General features: G+C 37.2%; 1 pseudogene; it reads left to right on the forward strand.

Moving 5' to 3' along the window:
• Positions 1–14,614: 14,614 nt before the first annotated feature.
• Positions 14,615–15,418, forward strand: LOC109121773 (cytochrome P450 78A3-like; annotated as a pseudogene).
• Positions 15,419–19,636: the final 4,218 nt, after the last annotated feature.

Genomic DNA, 19,636 nt, shown 5'->3' on the forward strand with positions numbered 1-19,636 from the left:
ACAACATGGCGTCAGGCCCATTTCGAACATGAAATACCCTTAAAAATTACATAATTTGTAAACAGTGGGCCACAGTTGGAGTTATCACGTAAACTTTAAATTAAGTGACTCTTCAATAGACTTCTTCAAAATAATTATATATGAAAATGAAGATATGATTTCTAAAAAAAATTATAAATTATATATAATTTCTAATAAAAATATCAGTTGAATTAAAAAAAATTACAAACAAAAATCATCATAATTTCTAAAAAATAAAAATAATAAGCAACTTCTGAAAAAATTAATTAAAAATTATTTCTTTAAAAGATGACTTCTTAAAAAAAGATTATAAGCAAATAAAAATATGATTTCCAAAAAAAATAAAAATTATAAGAAACTTTTAATAAAATTATGAGTTTAAATTGTCTATTGAAGATACCAACTTCTAAAAAATAAAAAATTATATGCAACTTTTAAAAAATATATATATAAGCAAAAATCATCTTTTAAAGATACGATTTCTAAAACAATAAAAATTATAAGTAATTTATGAAAAAAAATTATAATAAAATCATCTTTTGAAGAAATGATTGTGTAGACCCCCTTAGATGGGAGGCATGTCTTTTGTTTTTTTTTTATTATTATTATTATTTTCTTCTTTTTTTTTCTTCTTTCCTACTTCTTCATCAACCCGAGAATGGGCTACGTGGGGCGGCTAGATGGGACTAATAGGTGAGTTGTCTTAGCAGGAAGGAGACACAGCCGCTTGAAAGGGGGCACGATAGAGCAAAAAGGTAGCGGGTTACATGCTGTGGTAGAAAGATATTTTTCGTTGGCTTGGGGAGCAAGCTAGAGGGGTTTTTTCTTTTTTTTCTTTTTTTGGCTTTTGAAAAGGAAGGAGGGTTGGGAGATGAAGAAATCGGGATCAAGGAGATACCTCAGAGAGAACATAGGTGAGCTTGAGACGGAATGAGAGGCGTTTTGGAGAGGAGAACTGGAAGCTAACCCTCTTTTAGCTTGAAAGGAGCATTCCAGGTGGCGGAAAGCTTCTCTGTCGACTTCCATGGGTAAGTCGATACCGGGTCCGAGAGGTTTTCCGATGGTTGGGAGTATGAAGCTTATGGCTAGCCTTGCCCACCACCGGATTGCTACGGTTGCGGAGGCCTGTGGAGCCAAGCGACTTATGGCTTTCAGCCTGGGTGAGACTCGGGTTATTGTTACTTGCAATCCTGATGTTGTGAAAGACATTCTGAACAACTTTGTGTTTGCTGATCGCCCGGTGAAGGAGTCGACTTACAGTCTGATGTTCAACAAAGCAATTGGGTTCGCTGCCTACGGAGTTTACTAGTGAACCCTCCGAAGGATCGCTGCCGCACATCTCTTCTACTCAAAACAGATCAAAGCCTCGGATGCTTAGCGAGCGGAGATCGTCGCTGAAATGGCGGCAATGTTTGGAGAAAACACAGAGCCTTTTCGTGTCCAAGACGTCCTGGAATGGGCTTCACTCAGCAGCATGATGTGCTCTGTTTTGGGACGAAAATACCAGCTCAATTCCTCCAACAACGAAGCTCATGAACTCAAGACTCTCGTCGACGAAGGCTATGACCTCTTGGGCACTCTCAATTGGTCCGACCACCTTCCCTTTCTCAGAGACTTTAACCCACAAAAGATCCACATGAGATGCTCTAACTTTGTCCCCAAAGTCAACTGCTTCGTAACCAGAATCATCACCGAACACCGTGCCCGAACCACTAAAAAAAAATCTGAGATTTCATCGATGTTTTGCTCTCCCTTCAAGGGCCTGATAAATTATCTAACTCCGATATGATCGTCGTCCTTGATATTTAGGGAGACATGATTATGAGTGAGAAGCATGGCAAACTCAATATTCTAGTGCACGCCCCAAGCATGCAAGACTTCAAGAGAGGTGGTAGTATGTGATGTAAAAAAATGGGTTTGTGGTGCTCTCTAGTAGTACATGGAGTGGGTTGTGAGTGTTAGTAGCATGTGGAATGATTTTGGTTGGGGTAATATTCTTGTATGACATACATGGACATTTGGTGGAGCCACAGATGAAAAGTGCATGCTTGCAGGCACGTTGCATGGGTAGTAATTCTTTTCTTTTGTTTGTTTGTTTTGGGCTGCCATGATGTTCCAAGGCCATGAATTTTACTTGAACAGCCTTTCTCCACCTTGGGCCCACCACTAAGTGTGGTCATTTTGGCACATGTTCCCAATGAACACTTGACTTTTTTTTGTTTGTTGATATTTTAATAACTTTTCAAAACTCCATTTTTTTCAAATACCTTTCATAATTTTACTTGTCAAATAATATCAAAACTTTTATTTTAGAATAGTCTTTCTTAGTTCAAATTCTCAAATAATTTCAAAATTTCCATTTTTGAATAATTTTCTAAAAATTCCATTTTTCACATTTATTTATTTAATCATCATTATTTTCGTTATTATTATTATTATATTTATTTATTTATTTTTAAAATTCTATCTTTAAATAATTCTTTAAAATTCCGATTTTCAAATTTAATTCTCAATTTCCGAAATTCCAATTTTCCAATTTTCAAATTTAATTTCCAATTTCTAAAATTTCAATTTTCACATTTATTTATTCAATCATTATTATTTTATTTATTTATTTCTTTATTTTTAATCTTTAAATAATTCTTCAAAATTCCGATTTCCAAATTTAATTCCCAATTTCCGTAATTCCAAATTTCCAATTTCCGAATTCAATTTTCAATTTCCAAAATTCCAACTTTCACATTTATTTATTTATCATTACTATTATTATTATTTTATTTATTTTTAAAAAATCCATTTTCAAATAATTTTCGAGACTCCAATTTTCAAATAAATTTCAAAAATCCAGTTTTCTCTTGAGCAGTTTTAATTTCACTCCGGTTCTCAAATAATCTTCTGTTTCTCTTGATTTTACATAAGCATGAATACAATTTTCATAATTCCAGAATAATGAAATTTGTGAGACGAATTCGTGCAAGATAGATCGGGCTTTGTGGGGGCCCCATATATGAGTTTTCTCTTCTGATTGTCAATTGTTATGCTTGATAAGTATTGTTTGATCTTTGCCTTACTCTTTGATATGCATGTGTTGATTTTATACTTGAGCTAACCCTGTTTTTATGATAGCGCATTATTAATTGCTGCTAAGGTACGATCTCATCCCTATTTCGTTTATTCTTATGCATGATTCGCTTTATTATTAGACTGTTTCATTTTTATATCCATTGATTTTCGTATCAATTGCCACACTTGCTTCACCTTATTTAGTAGAAACCCATTTTTAAGGGCTTAAAAGGGGTGCTTTCGGTCTCTTTATTATACCTTCCTGATAAATAACCTGACCCCCGGATCCGACTTGGCTTTTCACAGACCTGCTTTTCCAAATAAGGAGTCACACTTAAGGTTTTTCTTTCTTATTTTGTTTTTCATTTAAAAATAAAACAAAAATAAGTGGTGAATCCAAGTCATTTTCTTAATCAATAAATCATTTTCAAAAAAAAAAAAAAAACGAGTTCTCCATCGAGTGGGAATGCATTGAGGCAAAATCTAGGGTCCACAAAATAGCGACTCCGATGGGGAAATAGAGGGTCAAGCTTGAACTTAAGATGAGACAAATGTGGCGTTTGATTGGTCGATCAGTGGGTACCTACCTCTCTTTGTGCTTTTGTTTGCTTGATTGTTGATTACATGTTGAGAGCTCTTGATATCATTATCCTTGATGCATGTTTGACTATTGTATTCAGTTGAGACATTGACATGTTGATTATATTGATTGATCCTTTCACTTATTCTCACATATTGACTCTCCTTGATGTATGATCACTCTGCTCACCTTGACATGTACATTCCTCTTATTGCTTATCTCATTCATCTTGACATGATTAATTCTCTTGATTGTATATTTTCATGATTGTTATGGAGCATGTTATCCTTGCTAGGTATTTTTCTCGATTAGGTTGTGTGTAGATATGAGTGATATACATATGCTTTGCATGACTGTCTGTTGCATGACTCCTCTCCTTCCGTGTGATTGCATGAGTTGCTCGTCTGTGTGGGACACGCATCTATCCCTTTACCTCCAACTCCCTAGTCTCGGTCGACCTTGTTTTCCTTGTTCTCGTATTTGAAAAGAGACTTGTTGCTTTATTTACTCTTCGACCGAGCTAGTGATTAGGAGTAGGGTCTAGTGATGGACTATATTTATGTTTGGGAGCATTCTAGAGGAGGCCGACACATTGATGTCGATTGGAGGCCGATATTTGAAGACCTGTATAGCACAGAGCTAGGTTTCATGGATATTTGTGTGACCAGTGTGTTACATTTTCTCCTTTAGCTTCATAGGATTTTCGAATGCACCTACACCACTCACTGTGCACTTTAGTCGACTACTGAGTGCTGAGAATTGTGAGAGCTTTCACCATAGGAAACCCCCTGGGATGTCAAGGTAGTGCATGTGTGGAGGTGATGACCACCTTGCATGGAAGCGCCCCGTTTCTTCAGAGGCGTACAGAGGGTTGCGTACCGTCGGAGGGTACGATTGCTTCTATTAGGGATCCTTTAAAGTCCACCATTTTTCTTTTTAGAGCCACCTTGACCTTGTAGGTTGAGCCTTAGATCCTTCGATCAGGACTTCCTTCCTTACACGTGGGTGCATCTGAGGGCCTTCAGAGCCTCTTTAGTTACAGTTCGGATCTAGTACTCCCTCTTTTGGTCTCCAATTGAGAGTGTTTAGATATCGGTGCGAGTTTGAGTATCAATTAGACCACTCCTTACTGTATGGTTTTGGTTTTTTCTTATCGCTCATTGAGTCTAGCATATTTTCTCCCTAGGGCTTCAGATAGTCTTATTTTCTTGAGTCGACACATTCTTTTAGTTTGTTATCACTTTTTACTCGACATTTTGAGATATACTCACTGATCATGCTCACATTTTTACATTCTTCACCTGTTATGGGCTTGGTACTTCATTTTTTGGTCGATTTGCCTAATTTTACTTTCAACCCAATATTTTTATTACAGGAAGGTGAAAGGTATGTTTTCACATTCACATCATTTTTGAGAGATCCGTCTTGATCACCTTATCATTTTTCTTTATGGAGCTCGAGTTGAAAGTGAATTAGGGATATTTTGTTATAGATTGAGTATCAATCTCGTGATAGTGTTGTTCTTCACACCTCATTCATTTTTTGGATTGTTGATAAAGATTCTTTAGTCACATTTGTAGCCATCTCATAGTGGACACCGTTGTGACTTTAGAGTTTCTATCATTTATCCAGTTTTAGATTACTATCATAGGACCATATATCATACGATGTTCTATACTTTTGATTTGAGGCATTTCTTCACTTGCACATTGTGGTCTTGAGGCCTGACCTATCATGGAGGATATTAAGCCTATTAGCCTGAGACCAGAGATTTGACCTAGGGAGTTTGAGATTGTGGCCTATCTTCTTATGATCAGAGCAGTGCCTCATTCCCACACCTTAACTTTGCTTTGACCTACATCCATCCATTGTGAGCTTTTCACAGCATCACCCTTGACACCATTACATGACCTTTCCATCCCTAGCTGATCTAGCTTTGTATATCATTTCTTTGATTCGTCCAGGTAGAGTGTGAGGAGTTTGAGCCCAGGGTTGATCTTGCATGGCGAGGGATGACTTACGATTTTTGGGTGACTTACGATGTGAGGATTGGTCGATTGCTTGATAAACTGTCACTTATTCTGCCATGAGTATAGAGATTGATCTTGTATGATGAGAGTTGGCTTGTGATGAGTAGCTATGCTTGATGAGATCGTCATTTACTTTGCTTTGAGAGGATTACCTTTGAGATTATTATGGAGCATTTGCAGTATGGTTCGGTGCATGATTCCAGAGGGTTGACATGGTTATATCAAATGGACACTGATCTTTAGTATCAATCATTTAAGGGTTTGAGAGCACGATGTTTGAGATCGTGGTTGCAAAATGGGCGACCTTCGTTTCGGTTAGCTCGCACCCTATTACCTTCATTGACATCTAGACCGTTGCTAACCCTTTGAGCCTTGCATGAGCATTATAGTCTTTTCTTTCTCATAGCTGTGCTCACCTTTTACATCGGGATAGGGGCCTTTTGGTGTATATATGCTTTATTCAGGAGTCTCATGAGCCATGGAGTTATTGGCTCATTTTTTTCACTATTTTGTTGTCGTCCTAACATCATTCTTCATTATACTTCATTGTTTATATCTTTTGTTTCATTCTTCGTCTTCGTCATCGCATTTCTTTCTATGCCATGAGTGGTAATCTTTCACATTTCAGTGCATAGAGGACGATCATGTCCCTTTCCACTCCAATCTCATGGACATTGGTTCGGAGATCCTTAGTTGAGAAGGTCATTTTTTCAGAGAGAGTTCATGTACATCATTGTTTGAGAGTATATCCATTTCATTATGTATTCTCAGAGGAGTTCATTTATTGATATTCAGAGTATACGCCAGAAAAAAAAAAAACGAAAAACAAAAAAAAATGAATGAAAAAAAAGAACAAAAAAAAAAAAAGGCAATAAGCGCATGTATTTATGTATGTATATAGTGCCATTCTCCATTGAGTGTAGATATTGATCATTGATAGCTATTCTTTTGAGTCAGTTGCTTATGAAAGTTTGTATGTGAACTTTTAGGAGGCTTTCACCTTCTTGTGCCTATTTCGTTATGTATCTTATGCGTGAGAAACGAATGGCCTTTTCCTAGGGACTCCGAATCATTGTCCTCCCCGTCATTACATACATTGGTGATTTGATCGTTCTCCATGACTTGATTTGAGTGGATTAGTGCTCATTCATTTTCCTTCGATTTATTTGTTCTTCTCATGGTATTTCATTCACCTTAGCTACATTGTTCTTTGTACATATCGGTTTATATTCCGTGTTTGATATTTTTCACACATCATCCTTATACATCCCATCAACAAATCTATATTATTCCTTTCTTCTCTTTCATCATTGATATATTCATCTTAGATTCTTTCTTCATCATTGATATATTCATATTAGACGTCCTTAGATCCATGGTTTGTGAGACTCTCTGCACATATTGCATTTTATACACGAGGGTATGGGGTTTATCATTGGGTATTTGATCCTTGTTTCCTTTCATTTCTTTCACCTTATTACCATAGCCTACGTTATGTCCCGGGTCTTAAGACCACCCTGAGGCCACGATATCATGCATTGTGTTTTGATAGCTCTCATGTGGGTGATACTTGGGATTGGTTGGAGAGCATTTTGATTATGATAGGCCAAGAGTGGTGGTATTACCCTACACTGGGGCATAGCCACCTCAGAGAGTTTTTTATCGGGTATGCAACCATTCTGTTTGATACATCGCATTGGGGCACACCTTTCTTGATCGAGGGTTGATTTTTTTTTAGATGGCCATTATGCCAGGGCATACTTCTCTCAGTCGATGATGGATTTTTGAGTTATGGCCACCCTTCAAAGGAGATCAGACGTCATTTTTCACATTGGAGCACGAGACATGATAGGTATATTTCATCTGGTGTACTTTGCACAGGGGCATATTTCTTAGTTGATGATGGTTTTTGAGGCATAGTTGTTCCTTGGAGGTGATTAGATTTCTTTCACATTGGAGTATGAGATATGATTGGGTGCTTTGATTGGATGTGTTTATAGGAGCATAACCTTCTCATCATTGTTGATAGATGTTTGAGACTATTGGATCAGGACACAAACACTTGTGAGAGCAGCAGCGAAGTTTAGTCATTTCAGAGATGGCCTTATACTGGGGCATAATCCTTTCATTTGCGATTGATCATAGAGATGTCAACTTACATCTAGGCATGATCATGTCAGAGCGCATTTTTGTTGAGGCATATCACTTTGATTGATTTTTTTTTCACATTGGGACATGCTCTTTCTTTAGATGAGGTCAGAAACTCTCTTCACATCACCACGATGACTTTGAGGAGTGAAGATTCATTTTGATTAGAGATGTATGGTTGGTTGTACTCCTCTCATTGACGTTTGCTTTGGAGATGCTTACACTCGGGCATAGCCCACTCATTGGTGATGGATTATGTGAGATGACGGTTTATGCCAGACACAAACTTTCTGGATATTATCTTGCATTGAGGGCTTACCCATTTTGAGATGATGCATTCATACTGGGGCGCAACCACCTTGATGATTTTGACATTGAGACTCCACTTCCTGTTTATGATTGTTGCTTTTGATGGATCATAGAGTCATTGACACCTTGGGTTTAGTCTTCTCAACATACTTGGTTTGACTTGGATACCCACTTTCCTTTGTTACACACCATACATCCTACATTTGGCACCATTATACCTGCATCCATCTTGTCAAAGCCTCACTTCTTTTGAGCCCACATATTTCATCATCCTACATGGCTTTATCCAATTCTTTTGATTAGAGGAGGATATAGATTAGTTTTGAGCTTTCTGGTTGAGTTTTCACATGCCTTTGGACATTAGGTTCAACATTTTCCATGATGGCAGGGCCTATTAGGTTGTTGATATATTTGTGATGATGTTTTCGTGTTGATAGTTGATATGTTGTGTCTTGTTTTGCTTACATTTCAGACTTAGAGTCTTGGTCAGCATTTGTCTGGTTCGTTATTTTAGTTTTGCTTTGTTAGCATAGTTTCTATGATGTATAGTCTTGTTTAAGCATTTATTAATTGATATTAGGCTTTTTCATTACATCATCGTATAGTCTTGAGTTCATGTGATCTTTTGCAGATTTTCTCACTACTCGTTCTACTTCCTGATTCTTGTGAGTTGTCATACTGGGGCATACCCCATTTCTGGGTTTATCATATCTCCTATTGATTTCATGGTCGTTTGACCCATTTGTTGATACTTTCGAGTCTTTTACTAGGGGATCCCCCATTTTCATTGAGTTCATTATCTCAATCACTTATTTAGGGTTATTTTAGATGTTTTTGGTTGTAGACCACATTCCTTGTTTCTTGTTTTTGCTTTAGGTGTTTTCGTTTGCAGATTGCATACTTCTCCCATTTCCTTGAGCTTGTTTAGGGCATCCCCCTACTGTTTCTTTATTTAGGGCATCCCCCTACTATCATTTTTTTTTAAGGCATCCCCCTTCTTTCATCTTGTTTAGGGCATCCTCCTATTGTTTGTTTATTTAGGGCATCCTCCTACTGTCATTTTGTTTAGGGCATCCCCCTTTCTTCAGTTTGTTTAGGGCATCCACCCACTGTTTGTTTATTTAGGGCATCCCCCTATTGTCATTTTGTTTAGGGCATCCCCCTTCCTTCATCTTGTTTAGGGCATCCCCTTACTTTTAGTTTATTTAGGGCATCCCCTAATGTCATTTTGTTTAGGGCATCCCCTTTCCTTTAGCTTGTTTAGGGCATCCCCCAATTGTTAGTTTGTTTAGTGCACCCCCCTACTATCATTTTGTTTAGGGCATCTCCATTTCCTTTAATTTATTTAAGGCTTCCCATTTTCTTCAATTTATTTAGGGCATCCCCCTACCGTCAGTTTATTTAAGGCATTCCCCTACCATCAATTTATTTAGGACATCCCCTTACTTTCAGTTTATTTATGGCATCACCCTACTGTTAGTTTATTTAGGGCATTCCCCTATCGTCAGTTTGTTTAGGGCATCCCCCTACCGCCAGTTTATTTAGGGCATCCCCCTACTTTCAGTTTATTTAGGGCATCATCCTACTGTCAGTTTATTTAGGGCATCCCCCTATCGTCAGTTTGTTTAAGGCATCCCCCTACCGTCAGTTTATTTAAGGTGTTCCCCTATTTAGGGCATCATCCTACGACCAGTTTATTTAGGGCATCCCCCTATCGTTAGTTTATTTCGGGCATCCCCCTATCATCAGTTTATTTAGGGCATCCCTATGCTTTCAGTTTATTTAGGGCATCACCTTACTGTCAGATTATTTAGGGCACCCCTTTTTCTTCAGTTTGTTTAGTGCATCCCTCTTCATTCAGTTTATTTAGGACATCCCCCTACTGTTAGTTTCATTTATGGCATCCTCTCATTTTGGTTTCATTTCTGGCATATCTTTCTTTTGGGTTTCATCTAAGGCATACCCCATTTCTAGAGATAGTCATGTCCTCATTTTAGTGAGTTGATCATCCTGATTTTAGTCACCCTTTAGTGGTTTGACTTAGAGTCGTAGACTACGATCTCCCATTTTGGGAGTATAGTGTCCCTCTTCATGGAGTCACATGACCCTCATCACTCACGAGATGCATGCTGAGGCGATAGTCTATTATTATCTTATCATGATCCCTCAGTGGAGTCTTTCTTGGGCCATTCAGTCAGGCTCATACTTTTCGACATTCATATATCATCATGCTTCTTCCCCTGGGAGACGCCTCTTTGATGTTTGAACCTGATTTAGTTGTGCATATGGATGATCGGGATTACACATTTGATGATAGATGATTTAAGGTCATCCGATTTTTTGACCTACCATACATCTGATGCCATACTGGGGCATATTTCTTTTTCGGTTGAGAGTTATAGATCTTCATGGAGCTACATGATCACTCCTACTTACGGGATGCACACCAAGACGAGGACGTGTTCGTTATTTTATCATGATCCCCTAATGGAGCCTCTCTTGAGCCATCTAGTCAAGCCCGTATTTTTCGGCATTTGTATGTCATCATGCTTTTTATCCCGGAAGACATTTCCTTGACGTTTGGGTTGGATTTGGATTATGGAGATCACACATTTGATGATGGATGATTTGATGTCATTTGATTTTTTGATCTACCATACATCTATGCCATACTGGGGCATATTTCCGTTTCGGTTGAGAGTTATAGATCTTCATGGAGCTACATGATTACTCCCATTTACAGGATGCGCACCGAGACGAGGACGTGTTTGTTATTTTATCATGATCCCTCAGTGGAGCCTCTTTTGAGCCACCCAGGCATCATGTTCGACATTTGTATGTCATCATGCTTCTTATTCCGGGAGACGCTTCCTTGATGTTGGGTTTGATTTGGATTATGAGGATCACACATTTCATGTCATTCGATTTCCGACCTACCATATATCTGATGCCATACTAGGTCATATTCCGTTTCGGATGATATTTGTGAATCTTCATGGAGTTGCACGATCATTTCCACTTACGAGATACACGCCGAGACGAGGACCTATTCGTTATTTTATTGTGATCCTCCAGTAGATTAAGTCGTTCATCCTGACCTGCACCTTTTGGTACTTAGATGTCATCATACTTCCCCTTCTGAGGTACGTCTTTTTGATCCGTGGGTTTGATTCAGTTATGGATTCGGATGACGAGGATCACGCTCCTAATGATAGATGACTTGAGGCTATTTGATTTTTCTGACCTATCGCACATCTGATTCCATACTAGGGCATATTTCCTATTCGGTTGAGATTTGTACATCCCCATTGATTTGTATAACCATCCCCAGTTACGAGATGCACGTTGGGCTGATGATTTGACTTCATTTTGCCTTGATTCTTTAGTGGAGCCTCTTTGGAGCCATCCAGTTAGACCCACATTTTTCGGCATTTGGATGTCATCGTGTTTCTCCTTCTAAGGTGCGCTTTTTTGATCTGTGAGTCCGATTCAGTTATGGACGTAGATGACTAGGATTGCACATTCGATGATGGATGATTTGAAGTCATTTGATTTTCTGACCTATCATACATCTGGTGCCATACTGGGGCATATTTCCGTTTTGGTTGAGATTTGCAAATTTCCATTGATTTGCATGACCATCCCCAATTACGAGATGCACGCCGAGCTTATGACTCGACTCCATTTTATCTTGATTCTTCGGTGAAGACTTGCTTGAGACATTCGGTCGAATTTGTATTTTCTGATATTGTCATGAGTCTTGGATGTAGTTATCTCAGATGCATAGACTCCCACATCATCATTTAAGTAGAGTACAAGTTGGATCTCCTGTACGTCCCCATTAAGTCATTCTCGAGTTATCAGGATAGAGTAGATGCCCTAGTTGCTATACTGGGGCATATTCCCCATTCCAGCCATGGAGATGATTGTTTTCTCGGAGACTTGTTACAATCCACATTACTCGGTCGAGGGATGTTTATTCACATTGATGGTCATAGTCTCGATGATTTTTGTCGAGATGAGCCTTCAGCAGAGCACGACCATAGGGGTTTGATTGTCCTACTATCCATGACCCTTTAGTAGATTGAGATCGTAGTAGTTACCTTGGCGAACTATTCTCTTATGACTCCTCAGTGGGTCATTCCTTTGATACGACGATGGATTCCCCTAGTAGAGCATCTTGAGTTAGAGGCATCCGAATTGTTATGACGCTTCATCAGGTCTCGTGTTTTAGTTAGATGGGTTGTGAGACTATGTTTATAGTTGATTTGACCATTCTGAATTGCTAGTCGAGCATTTTTTGAGACTCATGGAGTCTCTTTCAGACCATTTAAGTGGATTTAAGGTTATAGCGACACGTTACACTAGGGCATATTCCCCCCTCATTATGTCATCGCTTTTCCATTTTTGGTGTTTAGAGCCATCATCGCATTTTCAGTTTGACGTTCAAAGTTGCATTTCCAGTTTCGGTGTTCAAAGCCATCATCGCTTCTCTGTTTCGGCGTTCAGAGCCATCGTCTCTCTTCAGTTTCAGCATTCAGAGCCATCATCACTCTTCAATTTCGGCGTTCAGAGCCATCATCACTCTTCAATTTTGGCGTTTAGATTCATCATCGCTTCTTAGTTTCGGCGTTTAGAGCCACCATTGCATTTTCAATTTGATGTTTAGAGTCGCATTTCCAGTTTCGGCATTCAGAGCCATCATCGCATTTTCAGTTTGACGTTCAAAGTCGCATTTCTAGTTTTGGCATCTAGAGCCACCATCATTGCTTTTTAGTTTCGGCGTTTAGAGCCGTCATCTCTCCACAATTTGGCATTCAGAGCCCTATTATTCTTCAGTTTGGCATTCAGAGCCATCATTTTTCTTTAGTTCGGTGTTCAGAGCCACCATTTTTCTCCAGTTCGGGGTTTAGAGCCACCATCTCTCTACAGTTCGGCATTCAAAGCCACCATCTTTCTCCAGTTCTGCGTTCAGAGCCACCATCGTCCACATTCAGGCGTTTAGAGCCATCGTTCACATTCAAGCGTTCAAAGCCATCGTTTCTCTTCAGTTTGACGTTCAGAGCCTTCATTTTCTTCAGTTTGGCGTTCAAAGCCGCATTTCCAGTTTGGCGTTCAAAGTCACTATCTCTTTCACAGTTTGGCGTTCAGAGTTATCATCTTATCATGATCGGGCATCCGTTGCCACCTTTTCGGCGTTTAGAGCCTTCATTTTTCTCCAGTTCGATGTTCAAAGCCACCATTTTTCTTTAGTTTGGCATTCAGGGCTGTGTCTTCGTCTTGGCATTCGGAGCCATCGTCCAACTTACCATTCAGAGCCACTTTCATCTGGTTTAGGCGTTCAGAGCCATGTCTTTAGTTTGGCATTTAGAGTCATCATCTCCCATCTTTTTAGCGTTCAAAGTCATTTCTCCTCAGCCTTGTCATTCAGAGTCACGACTCTTGACATCCACATTCACTGGCGTTGCACATCTTACTTTCATGGGTTTGCATTCACCCTCATTTTCCTCACCTTGTTACCTTGTGCTTATCGTTCCTCCATCACGTTCTTCTAGACTTCCCCTTCCACTACACATGACATAGTCCTTTGGGTTCATGTCTCATATTTTGGTCATGTTGTTGGGCACCCTACACTTAGCATTCCCATGTGGTTGACATAGGGTAGTCTTCTTTGGACACATACTTTCCTGTACTCCAGGGTGGTTCGACCGTTACTCATCTTTGATATGTCTTTTTTGAGTTACTTTTGGAGATGTCTTAGAGGGAGCTTGGGTCCTTGGTATGGCTTTAGAGGCACTTTGAGAGATCCACTTTTCTTTTAGAATTAGAGTCCTTCTATTCATCTGTTGGCTTAAGTGAGTTCGTGTTTCACTAGTGTCCCTTTGGGGGTCTTCTTTGTTCTTTGGTAGAGTTCACTTCATTCCACTCACTATTCACACTTTCTTTTCACTTCAGTGTTCATGTTCCTTACACTCGTGAGCTCTACCGAAGATGGGCATATTTGTAGATTCCCTTGGATGGGAGGCATGTCTTTTGTTTTTTTACTTATTTATTATTTTCTTCTTTTTTTTCTTCTTTCCTGCTTCTTCATCAACCCGAAATGGGCTGCATGGGGTGGCTAGATGGGACTGATAGGTGAGTTGTCTGAGTAGGAAGGGGACACAACCACTTGAAAGGGGGCACAATAGAGCAAAAAGGTGGCGGGTTACACGCTGTGGCAGAGAGATATTTTTTGTTGGCTTGGGGAGCAAGCTAGGGTTTTTTTTTTTTTTTTTTTTTTTTGCCTTTGAAAAGGAAGGGGGGTTGGGAGACGAAGAAATCAGGATCAAGGAGATACCTTAGAGAGAACATAGGTGAGCTTGAGACAGAATGAGAGGTGTTTTGGAGAGGAGAGTTGGAAGCTAACCCACTTTTAGCTTGAAAGGAGCATTCCAGGTGGCGGAAAGCTTCTCCGTCGGCTTCCATGGGTAAGTCGATACCGGGTCCGAGAGGTTTTCCGATGGTTGGGAGTATGAAGCTTATGGCTAGCCTTGCCCACCACCGGATTGCTACGACTGCGGAGGCTTGTGGGGCCAAGCGACTTATGGCTTTCAGCCTAGGCGAGACTCGGATTATTGTTACCTGCAATCCTGATGTTGTGAAATACATTCTGAACAACTTTGTGTTTGCTGATCGTCCGGTGAAGGAGTCGACTTACAGTCTGATGTTCAACAAAGCAATTGGGTTCGCTGCCTACGGAGTTTACTAGTGAACCCTCCGGAAGATCGCTGCCGCGCATCTCTTCTACTCGAAACAGATCAAAGCCTCGGATGCTCAGCGAGCAGAGATCCCCGCTAAAATGGTGGCAATGTTTGGAGAAAACACAAAGCCTTTCCGTGTACGAGACGTCCTGGAACAGGCTTCACTCAACAGGATGATGTGCTCTATTTTTGGACAAAAATACTAGCTCGATTCCTTCAACAACGAAGCTCACTAACTCAGGACTCTCGTCGACGAAGGCTATGATCTCTTGGGCACTCTCAACTGGTCCGACCACCTTCCCTTTCTCAGAGACTTTGACCCACAAAAGATCCGCATGAGATGCTCCAACCTTGTCCCCAAAGTCAACCGCTTCATAACCAGAATCATCATTGAACACCGTGCCCGAACCACTAAAAAAAAAATTCTAGATTTTGTCGACGTTTTGCTCTCCCTTCAAGGGCCTGATAAATTATCCGACTCCAATATGATCATCGTCCTTTGGGAAATGATATTTAGGGAGACCTGATTATGAGTAAGAAGCATGACAAGCTCAATATTCCAATGCACGCCCCAAGCATGCAAGACTTTAAGAGAGGTGGCAGTATGTGATGTAAAAAAATGGGTTTGTGGTGCTCTCTAGTAGTACATGGAGTGGGTTGTGAGTGTTAGCAGTATGTGGAATGATTTTGGTTGGGGTAATCTTCTTGTATGGCATACATGGACATTTGGTGGAGCCACAGATGAAAAGTGCATGCTTGTAGGCATGTAGCATGGGTAGCAATTCTTTTCTTTTGTTTGTTTTGGGTTGCCATGATGTTCCAAGGCCATGAATTTTACTTGAAAGCCTTTCTCCACCTTGGGCCTACCACTAAGTGTGGTCATTTTGACACACGTTCCCAATGGACACTTGACTTTTTTTTGTTTGTTGATATTTTAATAGCTTTTCCAAACTCCATTTTTTTCAAATACCTTTCATAATTCTACTTATCAAATAATATCAAAACTTTTATTTTAAAATAGCCTTTCTTAGTTCAAATTGTCAAATAATTTCAAAATTTCCATTTTTGAATAATTTTCTAAAAATTCCATTTTTCACATTTATTTATTCAATCATCATTATTTTCGTTATTATTATTATTATTATTATTATTATTATTATTATTATTATATTTATTTTTAAAATTCAATCTTTAAATAATTCTTTAAAATTCCGATTTTCAAATTTAATTCACAATTTCCGAAATTCCAATTTTCCAATTTTCGAATTTAATTTCCAATTTCTAAAATTTCAATTTTCACATTTATTTATTTAATCATTATTATTTTTGTTATTATTATTATTATTATTTATTTATTTATTTTTAATCTTTAAATAATTCTTCAAAATTCTGATTTCCAAATTTAATTCCCAATTTCCGCAATTCCAATTTTCCAATTTCTAAATTCATTTTCCAATTTCCGAAATTCCAACTTTCACATTATTTATTTATTATTACTATTATTATTGTTATTTTATTTATTTTTAAAAACTCCATTTTCAAATAATTTTCGAGACTCCAATTTTCAAATAAATTTCAGAAATCCAATTTTCTCTTGAACAGTTTTAATTTCACTCTGGTTTTCAAATAATCTTCTGTTTCTCTTGATTTTACATAAGCATGAATGCAATTTTCATAATTCCAGAATAATGGAATTTGTGAGACGAATTCGTGCAAGATAGATTGGGCTTTGGTGGGGGCCCCACATATGAGTTTTCTCTCATGATTGTCTATTGTTATGCTTGATGAGTATTGTTTGATCTTTGCCTTGCTCTTTGATATGCATGTGATGATTTTATACTTGAACTAACCCTGTTTTCATGATAGCGCACTATTAATTGCTGCTAAGGTACGATCTCATCCCCATTTCGTTTATTCTTATGCATGATTCGCTTTATTGTTGGACTGTTTCATTTTGATATACATTGATTTTCGTATCAATTGCTACACTTGCTTCACCGTATTTAGTAGAGACCCATTTTTAGGGGCTTAAAGGGGTGCTTTCGGTCTCTTTATCGTACCTTCCCGATAAGCAACCTGACCCCTGGATCTGACTCAGTTTTTCACAGACCTGCTTTTCCAAATAAAGAGTCACACTTAGGGTTTTTCTTTCTTATTTTGTTTTCCCTTTAAAAATAAAACAGAAATAAGTGGCGACTCCAAGTCATTTTCTTAATCAATAAATCATTTTCAAATATAAAAAAAACGAGTTCGCCATCGAGTGGAAACGCATCGAGCCAAAATCCAGGGTCCACAGATTGGTTTTTTACTAACGTTGTATTTTTTAAGAAATCTTCTATTCAAAAAACTATTTTTCATTAATTTAAAGTTTATGTGTGACACCTCTCATTAATTCCTTTTTCCTTGTATGGTTGAAACTATGATAGTTTTATAAATATTTTCTTCATCATCGTGTTTTATAAATTATTACAATCATTAGAAAAAACCCTTGCCTAATATTAAGAGGACAAAAAACTTATAATGACTAGGGGTAAAATATTTTTAAAAATATAATTATTTTTAAAAGCTTAATAAGATACATGTTTTTTTAAGCTTGTCACCAAATGACCACCTTTAATCGATTTGGTAAGTCCTTAGTGCCATAATTAAGACATTAGTTGATAACTTGATAGAGGTGTAAGACTTATAAAAGTCTCCAAAAACTACAATATATATACCATTTTCAATGGAAACACAAATTCTCGTCATTTATGTAACTGGCGGTGGATTCTTTGATTAATGCCACTTGTAAGAAATTTCAAATAAAATTAGAACTATTACAATCCCTTTTACAAAAATCATGGATTCACTACTGCTAGAAAGATGAATCCCAATGCATTCTTTGACTTGACTATCACCACAAGTTTTGAAACTATTTTAAAGTTTGTGTTTGAATTGATTTTTGAGAAGCCAAACTCTTTTTTAAGTTTAATAAGGTTTAATAAGAACTTTTATATTTGTTTGATTACTTTTATTCAAATAATTAATGAGTTATAAAAGAGTTTAATATGAAAATTAGAAAAATTTTGTTTATTATAAAAACTCAGTTTTGATTTATGCAAGAAGCTTTTTTTTTTTTCATATTTAATAAAAATTTTATAATACTAAAATTACCTTTTAAAAAGGGAAAAGTAGGTTTTGAGTTACTAATTTTAAAAAAATATGAGAGAAAGAACCCAATTTTGTTAATTAGTTTTATCTACATCAATTTTAAAATATTTTTTAAAAAATAAGTACCTTTTTATGAGTAAAATATTTATTCCTTGAAATGACTCTTGTGGTTGCCATGTCAATAAAACCATTTGACAAGTAGACTTTCCACGTGGATACTTACTTCTAAAGAGTTGTCTCCTTTTTGCTAACCATGAGACCAAATTTGGGATATTTATGTCTCTTCAAAAATAAATATCCTTAGGAACATTGAGGAAGTTTGAAGAGTGCGGGCATTGAAAGTGGTGGCTTCCATGGACTATAGGTGAGTTCGAGTTTTGTAGAGAATAGGGTTTGTGGTTTTTTCCACTAGTGAATGAGGCTACAATGGCTTTGCTTTAGATATACTTCCTATCAGATGACTGAGGTCTCTTTAGGGCTTTTTCAATAGGACATGTTGGGGTTACGTTCAAGGAATTTAATTATTTTGGAGTTTTTTTACAGTTTATAATAACCAGATTATCTTATTATATTGAATTCCAAATGATAATTTTAGGGTCAAATATGCGCATGGCATGTCTACTTTGTGATTTTTCTTCTATTACTCTCAAGTCCTACAATATGAAATTTCAAAGAAATAAATAGATAAATAAATAATGGGATTTAGGAGCCCTTGCATTGTTTTTTTCTCTTTCTATAACTTTATTTTCATGTTTTATATTAGTACTTGTTTGTATATTTTATTTTGCCTTTGGTTGATTAATAATATTATGTTCAAAATTTCCATTGCTTCCATGGTTATTGATTGTTGTGTTAAACTCATCATGTTTGTGCTAGAATACTTAATAATTCTAGGTCAAGATTGTTATTGTTGTTTTTTTTCCTTTCTTTGAAATTATTTCAAGAGAAAGCTTGTTGGTTTTGTGTGCAATTATTCTTTTAAAGTTCATTTTTTTAATGCATGTTTTCATATATTGTAATTATTTTAGTAAAGCTATACTTTTGTCCTTGTGTAGTCATATGCTATAGTTTTTAAAGTTATTGAGATGCCTTATAGTTGCAAATCTTTTTTGTTTCCTTTAATATTGTTCTTTTGAATCATATCCAACATCTATTCTTTAACTTTTGAAGTAGGTAAGACAAATTTTGTTTTGCCATTTCGAAAAAAAATGGAAAAAAAAATGAAGATATCTTAAAATTGTATATGACCCTACTCATATCATATCTTGTGTCCTTACAATGGCTTTAAATCTTGTTCACTCACTTCATTGAGGGATTGTTGTTGCTCTCTTGCAATATATTGAAACTCAAAACCATTCGAGCTTCTTTTTTCTTTTCTTTTCTTTTCAACTATTTGATGTTAGTCTCATATTTTTTTTAAAAGTACATTATTGAATTCTTTATTTCACTCTCTTATTTTGTTTTCCTTAACATTTTTAATTCATTAATATCAACCGTTTTCCTTGCAGTTGCAAGGAAAAATGTTCTCCTTATGTACTGTAGGGAAAAATGTTCTCCTTCTGTATTATTGCAAATGAAAATATTTTCCTGATAAT

This window comes from Vitis vinifera, chromosome 19, assembly GCF_030704535.1.
Source record: "Vitis vinifera cultivar Pinot Noir 40024 chromosome 19, ASM3070453v1".
Taxonomy (NCBI): domain Eukaryota; kingdom Viridiplantae; phylum Streptophyta; class Magnoliopsida; order Vitales; family Vitaceae; genus Vitis; species Vitis vinifera.